We start from the raw sequence: 7,479 nt of genomic DNA, 5'->3' as shown, positions 1-7,479 counted from the left end.
ACAAGTTATTAAGTAATATATTTTATAAAATCAGAAATTAATTTTTATAATATTTGAATTTGAAATTTATGTCTAATAGTTATATCTTTTGATAAATTATATGGAGAGATATCTCTTTTTGTGAAAAGATTTTCTACTTGAAAAATGTCTCTTTGTTTTCTATAAATAAAGTTTTCTCTACACAAACTAGATGAATGATGAACCAACATGTAGAAACAATGTCAGAAAACCTTTGCCATCTTCATCATGTTCTAATGCTCCTTTAGTGAAATCTCCACAAGTTACTTGGTGTAGTTTCACAAAGGCTTGTCATATCTTGGGAAGCAATTTGCCTTGTACCCTTCAAGTAATCTCGAGTGAGAGGGGGCAAATAATGCTTTAAGGAAAGTGTACCTAGTACACGTTTCAAGCCTCTAATCTCCATCCCTCTTCTTTTCATCTTCTTTGTGTATTCGAAGACAAATTTTATAACAATCTTAAAGCATTATTTACGATGGAGATAGAGACTTCTATTCTTATTATGGTCTGAAGTTCAATTGAAGAGTATGAATTTCTAGTTTGACAAACACAGATGAAGGAGGACAGAGATGAATTGGAACTTTGCACAGTTGAAGTGTTTTCAAATTAAAATGATCAGGGTTTATGGACGAATTGGCACTTTGTACAGTCAGAGTCCTTTTCCTAAGTTTTCTGAAAATGGATTAATAAAAAGAAAATTTCTACAGATGGGTTTAATCATTTGAAAAACCGAGTTGGGATGCAAGTTTACATGTAGACGGATATCAACGAAACAATTGTAATGCCATCATGACAATGGAAGTAGACAGAGCAATGAGTGTGGCTAACCAGATAAGTTTATTCTTTCTAACATTATTCTAGTTTCTTATATAATCAAGCAAGATGCATCTAACTAACAGTTATTATTAGAAAGCATCACATAATTTTGATGACTAGGTTCCCACCGCGCCCTACGGGCGCGGTAGATCCCTCTTGGCTAACGCCGTTGTGGTAGATCACATCTAGGTTTTATAGATTAAGTGCAATCGAGCATTATCTGAGTCTGCGTGTATTGTGGTGTCTATGATCACGTTGGGTTGAGTTTACACGAAGACGTCCATGTAAGTTATGCTCATTTTCAAACCATGTGGTGTCATGTGTTTGCCTGTCATCCGAAATCAGTACGTGATTTCATTCGAAATCAGTACATGATTTCAGATGACATGTATTCACGTGACACCACATGGTTTGAAATGAGCATAACTTACATGGACGTCTTCGTGTAAACTCAACCCAACGTGATCATAGACACCACAATACACGCAGACTCAGATAATGCTCGATTGCACTTAATCTATAAAACCTAGATGTGATCTACCACAACGGCGTTAGCCAAGAGGGATCTACCGCGCCCGTAGGGCGCGGTGGGAACCTAGTTTTCATGAATTTTTGCGAAAATAATAATGAAGTTGAAATGTAAAACAAAAGTTTTGTCTATCAACCAGAGCACTAAAAAGAGCCTCAATTAATAATGAGTGGTTTCCAAATACGATTTCAGCAAAGATAACAATGATTTCAACAACAAAAAAAAGTGATTACAACAAACAATCTAAAATTGATAAAGTAAGAACTGCTTCTTTAATAAAATATCTTTTTCATACACAAATTCCTTTTTAAATTTCTTTGAGAGACCTGAAAAGCGATATTATTTCAAAGGTGAAAAAGAACCAAAAGGTTAACTCAAAAGATCGCTAAACCATGGATAAAGTTGTGGAAGTCTTTACCCCATTCCAGGAACTTGAGGACTTGGCGATTTTATCTTATCGATCTTCTTCATCTGAACCATATCACAGAAAGAAGAAATAAGAAGGGATCTGACAACTGAAATAAACTCAACCAAAATATTAGGAACGCCAACTCTTCATTGCGAACTGACAACTGATACAAACCCAACGACCTTCGGACGTATTTTAAATCTTCGAGTGTACCCAGTGTTTATACTTGTGAATATCTTGCATCTTTTGTGTTTTAAAGTTTGTTTTATATCTTCTTAAACACCCTAAGATGCAAAATAAAATAAAATAAAAAACAGAAGAATCATTCCACATTTCTTCAAACACCTTACGTTCACATAAAATTTAAGTATATTAAAAATTGATTGAAGCCACATTATTCTTTCATGAGAGAAATGTAACGTCTGAAACACAATATAAAAATTGAGGCGAGATATGATGAATTTATGTTTAGCGGGATTTAAAGGTAGTTTCGATGTGGGAGACTTTTCGTACATTCACAAACACACAGTTCATCGAAATATAGTGACTTATGGCTAAGTACTGAAATGTTTTGACTACTCATTGCTACATGAAATAGTTCGAAATATTATAGGTATCAAAATATCACAACAGGAAAAATAGAAGTGAATACATGAAATAGTTCAAATTCTAATTAGCATATAATATTAACCAATTCAGATGATCATTTCTTCAAACACCTCGTGAGAAAGATGTGAACAACATTCACAACTGAAGTTTTAGCATATAACAATAACCAATGAGATCAACAAAACATAACAAAATTTGGTTCACAGCCAAATTAGTATATAACATTAACTTGAGAAAATGAATTCATTGCATTTGTTAGGCAAAAGATACCAAAAATAAATAAAAAATAATATATTTGGCCCCACATCCACAACCCAAGAAGATGAAAGGAAAAAAAACACAAATCAAAACAAAGAGCGCAAAGAAATTGCCTTACATCAACATAATATCTTCTATCTAAATGGTTACAGAATCTCCATAGCCTCGACGTAGTAGTTGTTTTCATTTTTTTTCTCTGCAAAAAAAAATATAACAAAAGAATTAGAAATTCAGTCAGGCGCTTATTCAAACACCACGAACACAACTTAAAAGACTTCAAAGAGTTAAAAAACAAATTGATTTGCCGAAAGAAATTCATTCCCTTAAAAGTAGAGGGAAGGGGTAGAAGAAGGGAAAAAGAGAAACAAACTGAATGTTTAGTGTATTTGAACTTTGACAATTAGAAACACTTCTTGACCAAACTTCCAAAAACTCCAAGCATACCTCCCTGCAATATAGAAGATCAAAGCTTTCACAAAAGAGAACCCCACATAAAAGTAATCACAGTACTAAAAAGGAAAAGAAATAAAAAAGTGGAAAACTCCACAATACTTCAAGCCAACACAAAAGTAATCACATAACTTGAAGCATTTCTACCATACTTCCCTGATCCAAATCAAACAACCACGAAAGAGGAAAAGAAGATTTCGATGGAGCTAGAGGGATATCAATATCAAAACTGATTTCAGGAGTAACTACTTAGAACTGTTTTGAGAGAATCGGATAGATGGAGAGAGACACGAACTTCAAGCCTTTCTACAATACCTCCCTGCTGTTTAGAAGATAATCAAAGTCGAAGTCAAAATCAAACAACCACGGAGAAGGAGAGGAAGAGTTTTGGATATTACTTACTGTAATCAAAACTGAATTTGTCGATAGATATTGAATGTCGATGAAGGTAGATGGATAAAGAGCAAAACTAAAGTTGAATGAGAAAGAGAGAGATTCATAAAGAGAGGGAGAACCGGTTAGATAGAAACTGAATTTAAGAAGTTGCCCAAAACTGTTCTGCGAGAGAGTCAAAGTAATAGTTGATCAATTTTGCTTTGCATAAAAGTGAGTCGTTCTAACCTGTAACAAAAGAAAAACATTCATAAGAGAAATATAATTGGCAAGACATAGATATTGAAAGATAGATTATCAAACTATAAGAAAAAAAAATCATATAAGAACACCAAGACAAAAGAGAAAGAGAGAGATTGTATACCTCAAGTCCTAACAAACAGAACTATTGTGAAAAACTACAAATAATAGGGCAATCCCTTAAAATTGTAAAACCAAACTGCATTCTTGTCATTTAAGATTTTAATATTTTTGGGAGATCAAAGAAGTAGACTGTAAAGAAGACAATAACAGTACAACATGACCCATTACGATAACAAAAATAAAAACTATTTCCTGCAAAGAGAAAAGAAGATTAGCCTAAAATAAATCAATAGAAGCAAAGAAAACAAAGTGAAACTAAAACAAAGAGAATCTGAAACTGAGACAGAGAGAACTAAAAACTAAAGTTCACCTTGGATAGACTCTTGAGAGAGAGAGGTTGCAAGCCTCTAACTCACAATCTCTAAGAAGCATTTACTCATACAATTTGTGTCCAACTAAAAGGTGAGAAATAAAAACTAACTTGATACAGATTGAATGGAGATAAAGTATGCTAAAAACCTCTAATTCACATTGGATGGATATCAACCAAACCATAAAATTGTGCCATGTTTGAATGCATAAAATAAGATTTTAAGAGAAACCCAGGAACCCTTTCTTCAACTGCATTAGTAGCCATGGTCAATATTATATTCACTAACCATTAGATTGTTTTTTAAACACTGGTAACAAAAGTATTAAGATGCATAAACCATTAGATTATGAGACAACATTTACCTGGAAGAAGAAGAAGAAAAGGAGACTTCAAAACTGAAAACTCAAACTAACAAAATTAGATGAAACTAACAAAATAAAATTCAACAAAGATTAAATAAAGAGAAATTAAATTCCTGTCACAATACAGGGGGAATTTTCTAAGGAATTAAAACTGAACACCTTATTAATGTGAAACTACAAAATTGAACACCTTATTAATGTGAAACTACAAAATTAAAAACTAAAACATTCTGCTGAAAATGACTGATTTATTTTTTTAAACTAACCTCAGAGGCATTTCTTCAAACACCTCTACTACAACTTGATTTTGAGAGAGAATTCAGTTTTGCCAATAAGAAGCAAAACTGATTTTGAATCAAAGAGAGGGAGATAGAGCGAGGGATGCATAGAAACTGAATTTTGGAGTGGGGCTTAACTTAATTTTGAGAGAGAGGGAGAGAGAGAGAAAAATGAAGTAGTGGTCGGTTAGAGCCTTGGAGGGAAAGAGCCGAAGTCGAAGTTGGAATTTGGAAGGATAGAACGTGGGAAGGAAAAATAAATTGATTGTTAGATGACTAATATAACCTCAGCTAGGGTACTCAATTACTAAAACATTTACATTGTATAGATTTTGGAATATTTTCACCGGTCGGATTCAAAATCTGCTCAAAGAATGGACGGTCAGACTTATCCCCTGGATAACCGACTGAGCTGTTTTAATATAATAGATTTGAATGGTTTGTGTATGAGATGTTTGGAAGTTACATTTCATGTGGGGCTAAATCAACCTGATGAGAGGTTTGGTCGTGGATTTTTTGAAATTTTGTTTTACAAAGCACCTAGTAGAGAAAGACAAAGAATGGATAGATTAAAATACCAAATCAGTCAATGGCCTTACGTTAAATTGAAAGGAACTGTTGGTCAATCGATTGTGTTGGAGTTTTATGCTTATCCATTCAAGTTTAGAGTGAATCAGCATTGTCACATGCTAATCATAACAGGGAGGGCTTAATAGATGTTAAGTGTGCATGTTCAATTGGGGCACGTGGTGAACTAGTAATAGATGCCTGTTCAACTTCGTTTGTTGATTCTTGCTGAATTTTAATTCAATTTGCCTGAGGGATCATGAAGGTACTGGACAAACGTTTTCATGGACTCGACAATAAAGGAACTCTCGAAGATCATTAGAAATGAATAACCAGGGTTCTAAAGTATTGTTTGGGCTGACTTATACTGTGAGAGATTTCACTTGAGATCTGATTGCAGTTGAATGAGATCTCTTGTTTTTGTTTACTTTTACTGAGATTGAACATGGGCTTTGGTCTAGTTTATGTCTCTGCAAAACCAGAGGTATGAGATATAATTTAGTAGATCTTTACAAAAGTTTTGTGGTAATAATTTTGAAAGTGCACGGAGGGTTTCTTGCACTATTTTAATTTATATTGACATTTGTGAGTCCACGAGGATCACATAAAGCCATATTAGTATACATACTCTAAATGGCCGGGGTAATTGTTTTTTATATGATATTTTGTATGAGATTGATTTCTCGTGTTGAGATTGCATTATCGAAGTTGCAATAATTTGATACTAACGTAATCAATCTGATGTCATTGATGTTCTCTAAAGTCTCTACAAGAGATATGAAAAAAGGAGACATCAAGTGATATTCAACCTTCATCAAAAAAAAAAAAAAAAAAAAAAAAGTGATATTCAAAACAGTAAGGTGATTACTTTTATAAAGTCAATGTTTGTCACAAATTGAACAGGGAATTGTGATAGATACAGACAATTGTTGGAACTTGAAATTGTGGGGGTGCCTAGTACCATCAACAAGGCAGTGATGGTTACTCTCTCAATAGTGGGGGTTAATGAATTTATATTTTTAAGTCCATGAGGATTACATAAAATGAAATTACTTACCCAAATAGTGGGGGTAATTTAGTTTCATGAGATGATATTTTAAAGAGATAATATTCATAACAAAGTGGTAACAAACTTGACATTAGAATGGCCAATTTAATATCAAGAGCAATGTTAACATGTTAGTAAAACATCGTTTATCAAATCTCTGACGAGAGATATGCTTAAACTTTAACATCTAGAGAGATGGGGTTGAAACTCTTTACATAAAAGTCACCATTGATGGCAACCCAACCTAACACTAGGAAATGACTAGTTTTAGGTTCAATGGGTAACAACAAGTCAATGATAAGTGACTTATTTCAACACTTAAAATATTATTATCTAACCCTATCTAGGATGATAAGTGTTGGTTGCTACGGACTGAGGTTGAGTTTAAAACTCTTAATCAAGTTCAGTCAAAGACAAGTATCTCTAAAGTAGCAAAGATACTGGAAGAACTTCAACTATGTGAACTTAGAGGTGGTGCCGCCTCTCATTAGATTTAGAGTTTATCTAAGGAGAGTTCATGAAACCAAGAAGCACATGGCCATATAAGTGCTAAGCGAGAAATGTGTGGAGCAAAAGAACAAACTGTATTGTGTGTGTGGTGTAACCGGTTTTATCACAAGGAATAACTGGTTCAAAGCTACAAGCTACCTAGGATTTCGATAAAACTTTGTTCACTTACACTAAGGTATGGTTCAAATCGAAAGATACCATACTTTATGCATAAATACTACTATAATCATATTTGGCAAAGGTGTTTTATTATAATTGTCCAAGTGGGGGATTGTTGGAATTTTGGACAAGTTATTAAGTAATATATTTTATAAAATCAGAAATTAATTTTTATAATATTTGAATTTGAAATTTATGTCTAATAGTTATATCTTTTGATAAATTATATGGAGAGATATCTCTTTTTGTGAAAAGATTTTCTACTTGAAAAATGTCTCTTTGTTTTCTATAAATAAAGTTTTCTCTAAACAAACTAGATGAATGATGAACCAACATGTAGAAACAATGTCAGAAAACCTTTGCCATCTTCATCATGTTCTAATGCTCCTTTAGTGAA

The 7,479-nt window shown here is 33.2% G+C and overlaps 1 long non-coding RNA gene across 2 annotated transcripts; it reads right to left on the bottom strand.

Annotated features, from left to right (window-relative positions):
• Positions 1–2,575: 2,575 nt before the first annotated feature.
• On the bottom strand, positions 2,576–5,289 carry LOC147558157 (uncharacterized). Of its 2 annotated transcripts, none has more exons than XR_015235447.1 (4): positions 4,787–5,289; positions 3,492–3,710; positions 3,010–3,411; positions 2,576–2,835 (listed from the first exon to the last, which is right to left on the bottom strand). It is a non-coding gene; the product is annotated as an uncharacterized LOC147558157 (long non-coding RNA). The 2 variants fall into 2 exon arrangements; XR_015235446.1 differs by having other exon boundaries at positions 3,010–3,408.
• Between the last annotated feature and the right edge of the window lie 2,190 nt (positions 5,290–7,479).

The sequence above is a fragment of the Eschscholzia californica genome, unplaced genomic scaffold (assembly GCF_041429995.1).
Source record: "Eschscholzia californica isolate CP2 unplaced genomic scaffold, dmEscCali1.0.p SCAF_2, whole genome shotgun sequence".
In the NCBI taxonomy this organism is placed as follows: domain Eukaryota; kingdom Viridiplantae; phylum Streptophyta; class Magnoliopsida; order Ranunculales; family Papaveraceae; genus Eschscholzia; species Eschscholzia californica.
This window is presented reverse-complemented; position numbering and strand designations above follow the sequence as displayed.